Below are 13,145 nucleotides of genomic sequence, written 5' to 3' on the forward strand. Positions count from 1 at the left end.
ACATAGTTAACTCCAAAACCGAGAAACCTTTGAGCACAAACATCAATAATAACAAGAACAAAAAATGTTTGTAGCAAAGCCTTTAATTTCATAAATAAACATGGAACAAACATGTTATTGATACTGAATATAAATAATGTAAGGTAACAACCTCGGTTTACTACATATTTGTTTTTATTTGAAATTTTTTTTTTGACGTAAAGCCTCATACCTAGGGAGCCAAGCCATTTGAAACGACATGGCGTGTTATAAAAGGTTGGCCTATATAGGTGTTTTCTATTGGTCGAAGGCAATAACATCTGGGTGGCCAACTACATCAATCATCTACAGCAGGGTCCCAGCATGGTGTCAAAGGTTATATGGGGTCAAACTTTAAAATTGGTCCAATCTCGTTTTAAAAAAGTTTGACCTACCTGTGACGTACGGTTCTTGAGTTATAAGCAAAAAGGTCAAAGGTCAAATTCTGACCTCAACAGGGGTCAACATCGTAAAAATGCTCCGATTTTAACCAAAAATATCTCAAATTGTTCCTCTTGCAAAACTATTTAAAGTTAAAGAAGATTGCACCATCTAGGATATCTTGTTACATAGGTTACGTAGCAAAATATGGCAGGGTAAAAAGAGTTCACCAGGTGATTGACCTCTCACCCCGTTACCTAGGTAACGAAACATTTAAGATGGCAAACATTTCTTTATTTTGAAATGGTTTTTAAAGGGGAACAATTTGAGACATGTTTGGTGTAAATCGGAGCATTTTTACGATGTCAAAATTTGACCTTTGACCTTTTTGCTGATAACTCAAGAGCCATACGTCACAGGTAGGTCAACCTATACTTTTTTGAATCCTTTGACCAGAGGGGTTTAAAACAAGATTTGAGCAATTTTGAAATTTTACCCCCAAGTAACCTTTAACCCCATGCTGGGACCCCCTGTAGAGGATTGATTTAGTTGGCCACCCAGAAGTTATTGCCTTTGACCCATAGAAAACACCTAAATAGGTCACCTTTTTATAACTCAACATGTCACTTGCTAGAAAAATATGGGATTTGGCTCCCCAAGTATCAAGTCCTATTGTTGTCATTAGCTATGCTAGCTTTTGTCGGAGACTTGAAGTATCTAATAAAAGATTTAATTCACAATTCAACAATAATTATGTTTCAAATAGTTAGTATAAATTGCCAACAGTTGCCAATTACCGAAGCACAACGTTAGCATTCGCTGGAACTATGAGAACATAAATTTAAACGTAAATTTAATATATTACTAGTAGGTAGACATGGAAGTAATAGGTCATTGATAGTATAACATTTAATAGATTCGGCTTTTAACGCAAAAGAATTAAGGACGCACCGTTAGATTGCTGCTAATATTTCACGAAATGCATGCGTACAAATACTTACCAAATTCAAAGCTGAAATACTAAATATGTGATGCGATCAAGCAAAATCAGTCGGAACTCGGAAATATTTAATTTTCAGTTTCTTTTTTCTTCAGGATAGGAAAAAGCATTTCCAAAGCTGGATTTTACAGAAAACCACATTGAAATTGAACAACCAGTTCCAAAGATATGAGCAATTAAAGATTTTCAAAACAAAAAGGAAACAAAAGGAAATAGTTCATTTGTTTGGCTATATCTCAAAATCAATATTTCCGAGTTCCGACTGATTTTGCTTGATCGCATCACATATGATGAGATATGGAACAAATACCCGCAGGCGCAAGAAAATTTGCAATTTAAAAGATAAAATAGTCAAATATGAGGTTATTTTTTAATTTTTCTTCACCAACTGTGACAAAGTTTTGGCATCACTTGACATCCCTGTTTTGTTTTGTTTTTCTTTCTTGTCTGTTCTTTTTTGTGTGTGTCTAAGGTGAAACAAATGGGTCTTTTATGTCCGAGGTGGAGCATAATTTTGTGCAGATAGCAAGACAATTGTTTTTCCAAAAACCTACCCACCCATCCCCTTGATATCTAATGGTGCGTCCCTTAAACTTTCAATAGCTGCTACATATTTATGACTCTGATAAAATACAAGTTTACAAATGCATACACCAATTAACACCTACGTACATTCCTACACACAATCTTATGACACACGAATAAGGCATCATACGGGCCCTGAGGGCAACCACCCTTGATATCACTGCTGTCTCGTTTGAGGCACCAGCTTCGTCACATTTGGATATAAACACAACTTCACGATAATTTGATTTCCTTATTTTCCTTATCTGACATCTTACTTAGATTCTTGTAGACCAGTATTTCATTGAAATCTGACAAAATAATGCCAATTCAAAAATATCTGGTCCAAATAGATGTTGAAAATGTTTGATTATTTCCAACTGTATGATTATTTGACTAAATAGATAAGTTTAACATCATGCATGTTATATACAACATTACATAATTTACATCAGGCTTTTCCAACCCTACACCCCCTATAGAAGACATGGCTTTAATCTTTGAGGAGTGTGAATATTTTATGGTTACCTGAATAGGAGTTTCCGTTTGAAATCTATACCCCCTGTGTGGGATATTAAGGGCATGTCTTCAGTAGGGGTGTTTGTATTTCAAATAGAATAGCCCATTCTAAAATATAAAAGAAACGAGTTAACTGCAATCATTAATTTTCCTTAAAGCAACAATTACTAATACACACCCAAGTATAACTTGTACATGCTTCGAACTGAAAATATACAAGGCTCAGGGAATTACTATGTAAGTTACATTACAATAATATTAAAATATTCAAAAACATTCAGCAAATTTACCAATAAAACTCGACATTAGCTAAGTATAATATTGTCATATATACATAAGAAACTCACTACATTTGTGGTCAATGTTGGTTGTTGGTATGTAACTATAATTGCTAAATGAATAATGAATCCAGAAATGTAAACAATACAAAATAAAGTTATTTCAAAAGAATTGTTCTAAAAATGTAAATAATATTCAAAAGTCTGTGAATAGATTACTTACACCGCACCCATATTAATTTTACCACACAGCGGAACCAATCAATCACATACCCACCAACACCATCCACACTATAAACACAAATATATTTACATAATTATGCAGAATTGTACATTTTACTTTCATTTTAATTTTCATATTTCGACTGCATTCTCGGTGCCAGAAATGGGTAAGTGCAATAGCTGTCCTGTGAAAATTTGACAATTTACACATAATATATTGTACTCATTAACACATGGGAGCTACATATGGCAGGTATTGCACTTACCCACTTCTGGCACTGAGTAGTCAATTTAAACATTGGTACAATTTAACAGCGAACATGGTGCCTGGGGTATATAATTGGTATATCTAAATGTGCACAAATATTTAAGTCACCATTACAACAGTGACTTTGTTTATACGAAATGTTAGTTGCTGATTTCTGTATAAACTGTAGGATAAATTATGAATCCTGAAATGGAAAAGATAATACCAAATATGGAAAATGTCCATTTATATGATCTTAAATCTTATTTTAGAAATGAATTGATTGGTTTTATCTATTGAACCCGCCTGACCTTCATTACAGAGGTCTTATGGGATTGCCAACTTGATTTCCAGCGCACCCAAGTCATTCCTGAACGATCATTGGTTCCTGCAGGACCAAGGTATTGGCCATTCAGGTTGGAAAGTTCACAGTTGCCATACCACCAGGCACCTTGTCTCAGTTGAGCACAGTTATTACCACTAGAGCTATCCTGGTCCCTATCATACGTAGAGAATACCCTGTTATTATGATAAGCCAATGAATCACCAGCATTGCCACTGTATGACACAATAGTTAGGACATAATTAGATGACGAGTCACCCACACTAAATGACGGATATTCAGCGTAAGCTTTGTCACCATCAAATGCTTCTAACTCTACACGTAAGATTGAGGGATTTCCTGCTGTCAGTAGATGGATGAGCCTGAGACCTGCCCAGTACTCACCACCCACATCACCAAAACCATTCTCGTAGTCAGTCCAGTTGCGATAGAAGTTTACCGATCCGTCAAATCGCCGCTGGAATACAGTCCACCCTCCATCACCATCCATATCGCAGTAAACATTAAATAACGAACCATCAGCAGGAGTGATTGTGTAGATGCCAGATGGATATAAATCTCCGTAAGGAACCAGATCAAAGCAATCTCGCAGAAGAATAGCTGCAGCAAAATGGAAAACAAGTTAAGAGATGGAGTAAGTCAATGGAGAAACTAGTGATGTTGAGCAGAGCATGACATTATGATTGTAGGAAACCCACATCTGCTTTAGTTAAGATTTGCTTGCAACATTAAGACATAGTTTCTAAACAAAGTTTAAAATATATCTATACACTATGATCTTTTCATTTTACCCAGCTGTAATTTCTTAAATTTAGTGGAAAATGCTGTTTTTCTGATATTTTTTTACCAGTTCACCATTTTTTAAATTATTTAAATAGCTATAACATGAGACGTACATTGCATGTAAACATCATATTTACTGAGAAGAGTCTATGCTGGAAGATTAATAGTTAATATTTGGGTGTAAATGCATTACTGTGATATAATTGTCCTTGTTTTTATCAAAACAAAATTCATGGTTAAAGTTTAGAAGTGTAAGATATCTCATTTAAAAAGTATAAAAATGTTTAATTAAATATCATTTTTTGAATCAACCAAAGCGTATTTACCTACAACCTCTTGAATATCAAAGGTCAGCATAAAATGCACGATTTTTACACTTTTAACAATTTTGCAATTTTTGGCCAAATAGATACACCTTTTCGTCATAGTTTTTATTATCTATTATTGATATAAGAGTCACTTCAATTTAAGGGTATTTAATCACATTTGTCCCAGTTGCCATGGCAACAACCATTTACACATATTTTTAAGCGAGTGCCATCAAAATCGACTGAAAACATGACGTAAAAGTATTTTATATAATAAGTAAATTTTCGTCATTTAAAGCCAAAACTGAAAACTACTGCAAAGTATTTACACACACAGTGATATCAAACATATCCTGTATAATACTGGTATTAAATTATGAAAATGTTGCATTCGTACAAATGCTAAATTTTCTGTGTCAGATTCGTAAGTTCGAAGAAATGTACATTTTTCGAACACTCACTTTCAACGCCCATCCGATCGATAAGTTTGTCACTGGAAGGCGCAAACTTATGTCCAAACTTTCCACTAGTATATCAACGTGTGTGGGGTAATCTAAATGATCATGATAGACCATGCAATGTTAGCATCTGGTATCGGGACACTTTGGTGGTGGGGTGTAAAAATATTGGGTATATCCCCATTCCACGACTTAACAAGAAACTTGAACTCACGCATCATGGTGTAGAGAGAATGCATCAACGGAATGCAGCATCTATTCATCTGTTGTGTCCGATTTGAGGGCTAACATATTGAAAAATGTTGCCAATCAGTATTCATGAAAGTGTACCTTCAACGTCCAGTTTTTGAAATTGGTTGACTTGTGTTTGGCAGGAGTGAAATGCATCTGACTGCGCGTTTTAATTACGTAACGCTTGAAGGATTTGACATCACTGAATGGCTGCTTAGTGCTGTTATGTGTCTCTCGTTCTCCTTCTCTACCTCCCCTTCCCCTCTTTATTTATTTTTCTGTCTCTCCCTCTCATTCAAATTTGTCCTTATCCTTTTATTTATTTATTTATTTATTTATTTATTTATTTATTTATTTATTTATTTATTTATTTATTTACTTATTTATCTATCTATCTTCATTTTTTTTTATTTCTTCCTCATTCTCTCTTCCTCCAGGCCCTCTTTCATTCTCCATATCCCCTCCTCTCCTCTTCCTCCCTCCTCCCCTACGACAATGTTTCTATACCAATCTTCTTCTTAAAATAAAATTAAATGGAAATTCGTGAAAAACGTTAATAGGCATATGAACCTGCAGCCTTAATACATTCTGATTAATATTTTTGACATTTACCAGTTCTCGAAATAAACTTTATAAATCTAATGATATGTGCATACTTTATGTATTATATGTAACTGGTGTGATGTGTCCTGAGTAATTTAATTTGATTATCTTTGTTTACAATTAAAATCTATGTCATTAGACATTTTAGGGATTCCCTTCTCAGCAAATTGAATGGATAGCTGGGACTTCACCTTTTCAGTGTGTTGCACAATTGGAAAGTCCCCTGAGATTGTAAAGTGAAAATGATGTCACGGAATTCCCCTGAGGAAGTGATGTAATGAGAAAGGTTAAATGTTATAATTAAGGTTTGGGAATTCCCAAGATCACATTTGGCTATTAATATTTGGGATCTCCCACTGCTTGGTATATAAGAAAATGTAAACACAACTATTCACAGTTGATAGTGTTGATATGGGCTAGCTAGCTAATATGCTTACAGTCCAATTCCTTCAAAGAAAGGAAATTACGAACCAGAATTAATTTAAGTAGTCAATGCACTACTACCTACCAGTGTTGTCGGAGAAGATCTAGAATACGTCAAAGAACGTACTTCTTCCAAGAAAGGAATATATATTCTTCTGTCGAATCGCTGAAGTCTGGTTCATGCATAGATTGTCCAAATATGATGATCTATGGTTTTTGATACAACACAGCTGTCAAACTAAGTGGGGACAACTGCATCGCAGTCCTGCTTCCTGAAGATATAGTGTGAAAGGTGGAAATAGCACCAAGTTTGGCGAAAGCAGCGCAAGGAGTTAAGTTTGGCGAAAGCAGCGCAAGGAGCTAAGTTTGGAGAAAGCAGCGCAAGGAGGCACATTCTCCGATAAAGCGTTCAAGTTTGGTCTCGGGAATTGCAAAATTCCAACCACGAAGAATTCATGAAAATCATTCAGAATCGTAAACTTTAATAGTTTCAGAGCACAAAACAATGCATGGGTGATTTTTCATTGGGGTAACGTATCTGTGGTAACGTATCTGTGAAGCCCTTTCACACTTTTGTCTTAATCGTGCAAGTGTAAAAACTTACCGACTTAACCCTAACACTGACCCATGCTTTTTGGTATCGGAAGTCAGAGAAGATCCGAATTTTTCAAGAAGAAGAAGAATTTTTGACTTGGCACCCCCGGGATTCGAACCTTTGACCCCTCGCATGCCAAGCGAACGACCGCGGACCGGTAGCTGCTCGGGTTATTGCTGCCCGGCCAGCAATTCCGTGAGCATATCACACTTCGGGTGATTGCGTCATCGCAGACCCTGGGATGCATGCATGTTATGAATTTTTCATCGTGGTATTTTGTGGTTTTTACTGGTGTTAGGGTAATGGACACTTTAATCTGGAAAAATATTAACCCTAACACTGACCCATGCTTTTGGTATCGGAAGTCAGAGAAGATCCGAATTTTTCAAGAAGAAGAAGAATTTTGACTTGGCACCCCCTGGATTCGAACCTTTGACCCCTCGCATGCCAAGCGAACGACCGCGGACCGGTAGCTGCTCGGGTTATTGCTGCCCGGCCAGCAATTCCGTGAGCATATCACACTTCGGGTGATTGCGTCATCGCAGACCCTGGGATGCATGCATGTTATGAATTTTTCATCGTGGTATTTTGTGGTTTTTACTGGTGTTAGGGGTAATGGACACTCTAATCTGGAAAAATACATCTTTTTAACCCTAACACTGACCCATGCTTTTTGGTAGCGTAAGTCAGAGAAGATCCGAATTTTTCAAGAAGAAGAAGAATTTTGACTTGGCACCCCCGGATTCGAACCTTTGACCCTCGCATGCCAAGCGAACGACCGCGGACCGGTAGCTGCTCGGGTTATTGCTGCCCGGCCAGCAATTCCGTGAGCATATCACACTTCGGGTGATTGCGTCATCGCAGACCCTGGGATACATGCATGTTATGAATTTTTCATCGTGGTATTTTGTGGTTTTTACTGGTGTTAGGGGTAATACACATACTCGATCAGTCATCACCCAATGTACTAAAGTCTGGTATGGTATTTGGCTTCATTTATCACAGCGTTTTTTCCGAGGGGAGTAGAATTTAGGTAACGTATCTGTGACGACATGAACATAACGTCAGGATTTTTTGCCATTAATAGACCTGATTTTTTTTAAATTAGTAGATAATTAAATCTGGTCAACCAGAAAACTCACTTTTTGGTCAGATGGAATCACCGACGTTTCGGCCAAAACCTTTGGCCTTCAGCTGGGTGGATGATTTAGGGTCATCCGAGGTCAATCGATGAGGAAGTTGCTTGATGACCCGATCCCAACCATGTGACAGATTGAGGGACGGGTTGAGGGACGGTTGTTCGGCTCGTACCCACACTGCTTCTTTGACCCCCCGTTCAAACCAACGGGGTTCACGGTCCAAAATGACAACGTCGTCAATGTCAAAACTGTGACCACTGCCCTCAAGGTGTTTGTAGACAGCTGAATTGTTGCCACTTGAACTGGCGCGTCTATGTTGGGACATGCGACTCTGCAGTGGTTGGCCGGTTTCACCAATGTAACGTTCTTGGCACACCTGATCTTCAGCGCACTGGACACCATACACAACACCACTTATACGGCCCTTGGGCTGCTTGTCATTTGGGTGTACTAGCGACTGCCGCAGGGTATTGGTTGGCTTGAAGTATGTAGTGATGCCGTGATCGCGGTAGATCCTCTTTAATTTCTCTGAAACATCCCCATGGTAGGGAATAGTTACAAAAGTCTTGGTACCAGAAGACGCGGCGGGTTCGCTGGTTGGTTTAGCGTCTTTCTCACCACGCTTTAGGGCCTTGTCAATTGCCCAGTCTTTGTAACCACACGTTTTCAAGGCGTGGCGCAAGTGTTGGTGCTCAGTGATCTTATCAGAGTCTGTTGTGATGATGGTATCAGCCCTGTGATAAAGAGTATTCACTACACCGAGTTTCTGGACCAATGGATGATTAGAGCTGAACTGCAAATATTGATCAGTATGTGTTGGTTTACGAAAATACTGAGAGAGTGCTTGATCGGGTCATCAAGCAACTTCCTCATCGATTGACCTCGGATGACCCTAAATCATCCACCCAGCTGAAGGCCAAAGGTTTTGGCCGAAACGTCGGTGATTCCATCTGACCAAAAAGTGAGTTTTTCTGGTTGACCAGATTTAATTATCTACTAATTGATCAAATCCCAGATGACTGAAAGTATACACAGTCTGATTTTTTTTACTTTGAAACCATTGTGTTATGTACCACATATGTACGAGGGGGTATCCAAAAGTTTTTGATATCACCCAGAAGGGAAGGAGCTATATCAATGAAATTTTGTCAGTGTAATTACTGGTCCTTATGTATATTATGGTCCAAAAATGGTCTCATAAGTATGTTTACTTTTTTTACAAGTGGTGCTAGATGGGCAGTAGGTGCATAACCTTTTTATGATAAGATCCTCCACTTTCTTGAGTTTCTTCACCAAGGCCGCATCATCCGAAAGTGATGGACGTCCACTTCTTGGCTCATCTGTGAGGGACATGTGGCCAGTTTGGAAATTCCTTTTTCAAAAAGCAACAGTGCCATATGATGGGCAATCATCACCGTAGATAGCTTTCATTTCATTATAGATTTTCTGAGCATTGTAGGCCTAACCGTCAAAGGCAGGAACTTAAATCATGCTGTGTGCGTCAATTTTCACCATTTTACAGGTTATGCGCCTACTGCCCATCTAGCGGCACCTGTAAAAAAAGTAAACATACTTATGAGACCATTTTTGGACCATAATGTACATAAGGACCAGTGATTACACTGACAAAATTGCATCGATATAGCTCCTTCCCTTCTAGGTGATGTCAAAAACTTTTGGATACCCCCTCGTAATATAACTATGGAGCCTGCATGATCCATCACATATGAGAACATTCACATAGCCAGTTATTTTGACAGATTGCTATCCATTAGAAATATGGTAACGTATCTGTGAACAATATTGGAGACATCATCTCAAAGACCTGTTGGAAAAATGTAAAACCTGCGTTGTGATGTTTTATACTTTATAATTAGGGCATGATACCTGCTAATGAAAAGTACCTATAATCCATTATTATGCGTGCATGTATAGCGAACAGGGACACATTATACGGAACGCACCTTGGCTGGCGACATGGAGGAAAACAATCCATATGCATAATCAGCTTTATTGTTTTATACTTTCTAGGCATGTTACAACTTCTAGCCCCACACATTTTAGAAAGAAACTCCTAAGTATTAGTTATATTAATAAAAGTCATTTCTTTCTGACGGAACAAGTCTGCATACGACTTGAAACTATGAGCGACACAGATTTGGCTTTTTGAACCCTTTGTGTGAGGATTTTATTCACAAGGATATTTATCAATGCATGTGTACAAAGGACTTCGCTGATTTTCGCATGGCAAGAGAATAAGGATATACATCAACCGTCCAGAACATTGAAATAACTCTTTATGATCATCAAGAAGAAGAATGCTGGCTAAGTACTAAATAGTTAAAGAGTGATTATATTTTATTATTGTGTATGTGCATTTGTTGTCATATATTGTACCAATTAAAACTTGCTTTCAATTAAAGACTTAGATTTTGTTAGCTTAATCAAACAGTGTATCTGTGTTGTGCATTCGTGTGAGTTCGGGTAAAAGGTGATTTTGGCCTTGAGTCAGTACGACTCGTAACACTGGGAAGAAAAGCCGTCTATCATTTGAAAATTTAATGTCTAAAATTTCACGTGTTTTGGGGAAAAATGTATATCTTCAAATCAAAAGGTAAAATTTTCAATTGATCATCTGCTTTTCATCCCAGCTACATACTCTTTAAGTACATATCATTAGATTCAGAAAGTTTACTTCGAGGACTGTTAAATATCAAGAGTTATCAATTTTAATAATTTGCCATAAAATGTTTATTATATCGCGAATTTCAAAAAATCAAAATTATTTGATATCAGAAGGACATTCCTCGTATTCAGAATGCAATTCGATATGTATGATGCACTCTCATGTTCCACAAAAAATACTGTGCAAACGTTGCTATCCGATCCCTTGAAGTCATAATGTACGATTTGAATTTTTGTATTCTTTTCCCAAAATACTGAAATAATATTAGCAATAACTGCCGGGATGGATCTGTGCAACAGTGCATTTTAAACAAAAATATCAGGGTAAAGTGAAAGAAGCTCCACTTGCTATTTTGGGTGTTTAACATGGAGTTCTATGAGGGACTCAAAGTCATAATTATGATTTTGTGTCAAAATTGCTCTGTTGACCTACAAACACAGCGAATTTGGCTGATTCCATTCAAGTGTAAATTGGCTTGTGTAAACGTTACAAAAATGCTAAATAATCAGGTTTTAAAAATTAACCAATTTCATAGTATAAAATCGTACATTTTTTAATACATTCTGATGCGTAATTTATCAGCAAGGGCAGTCAGTTTATATAAATATAGCGCCTAAAGTCAGATGGGTGATAAAGAATTGTACATAGACAGCTAAAGCCTTCTATCTTTATTAAACCACCTGGGAATGCATCAGGATGTATTCTCTCTACACTACGCTTGAATGGCATGTGACCCAGGGTATTAACAATATAATTTTTCATCTGCGTACCGCTTAAATTGTAACAAAAGCCGATTTTGTTTAAAAGTGACCCATTTTTACCGAATTTAGGATCTTTAAAATAAAATAAATGAATCAAGAGGGAGGATGTTTGTAACAGAGAAGCACTCAGAAAGAAAAAAATTCAGATTGCACACGAGTTAAATAATAGAACTGAAAAATTATATTTATAGTTCCTCTTACATGAAGAATGAAACAAACTACTTTAAATTTAGATTGACGCGTAGCTGAGAATCGAACAGGGGACCCTCTCGGGTGTGAAACGCGTATAGATCACTAAACCAAGATGCTATGAGCTTTGAGTAGCACGATATTTTCTGATGCTTAATGTCACATTCGATCGTGTAGATCACAATGTGGCCATTCCAAAGTTAATCCAAATGGGTGCTAGACCTTCTATTATCCCGTGGATCTGTAGTTTCCTATCTCAACGATCTCAGTGTGTCAAATATCAGAATGCTCTTTCCTCTTGGCTTAAGCTTTCTGGAGGTGTGCCTCAGGGCACTTTGACGGGTCCAGCTACTTTTGTTGGTCAAGCAAATGATGCTGCTCTAACCACGGAAGAAAATAAAATGGTGCTCAAATACGTTGATGATTTGACATTAGTTGAAAATACTTTTGTCAACAAGACATCTACCATTCAAGAAGACTTGGATGATGTTGACGAATGGGCTACCACCAACATAATGACATTTAAATCCTAAAAAATGTATGTATATGGATGTTTCTTTCGCTAAACATCCACCAAATGGTTGTCTGGGGAGGTTCTGCAGTCAACGAGTTGTGTCAAGATTCTTGGGGTTCAGATCATGAATGATCTTAAATGGGATGTGCACATATCAAATGTTGTTAAACGTGCCAGTGGGCGTTTATTCATGCTTACCACTCTCAAGCGCTTTGGTTTACTTAGGCCTCTTGTTAATGTTGAATATGCCGTTCCAACATGGCATCCAGGGCTCACTGAGCATCACCATTCAGCTCTCGAACGTATTCAAAAGAGAGCGTGCAAAAAATCATGCTGGGATATAATAACTATGTTTCTTACCAGGATGCTTTAGATCAATGCTAGTTACTTCAATTCGGGTCTCGACGTGATCAAATATGCCTACAGTTTGCAAAGACACTTTTGGAGACTCCTGAATTCCGCAGCTGGTTGCCAGGTTTGCGTGGAGAGAATGGAAGAGCATTGCGCAACGCCAACCTCCTCTCCATTCCCAGGGTGCGAACCCAGAGGTACGCCAACAGTCCAATCCCTTATATGGTTAAGCTGTGGAATCAGGAAGCTACAAAAGTTTGATTGAAATTGCTTCGTTTATAGCATCTCTTGGTGGCACTCAGCCTCAGTTTTGTTTTTCTTGCTTAATAGTGCATGTATGTAGTATTTGGTTATTTTTCTTTATTTAATGTGTTAGAGAGGGGGCGAGTGAGAGAGAGGGTGAGTTGGGCGTGTTTGGGGAGTGAGTGAGGTAGTGAGCTGTAGTGAGTGGGGTGAGTGAGTGAGTGAGTGAGTGAGTGAGTGAGTGAGTGGGTGTGTGAGTGAGTGAGTGAGTGAGTGAGTGAGTGAGTGA

The 13,145-nt window shown here is 37.7% G+C and overlaps 1 pseudogene; it reads right to left on the minus strand.

Moving 5' to 3' along the window:
* Window positions 1-3,487: 3,487 nt before the first annotated feature.
* On the minus strand, window positions 3,488-12,764 carry LOC140161966 (ficolin-1 pseudogene; annotated as a pseudogene).
* Window positions 12,765-13,145: the final 381 nt, after the last annotated feature.

Source organism: Amphiura filiformis, chromosome 10, assembly GCF_039555335.1.
Source record: "Amphiura filiformis chromosome 10, Afil_fr2py, whole genome shotgun sequence".
In the NCBI taxonomy this organism is placed as follows: Eukaryota; Metazoa; Echinodermata; class Ophiuroidea; order Amphilepidida; family Amphiuridae; genus Amphiura; species Amphiura filiformis.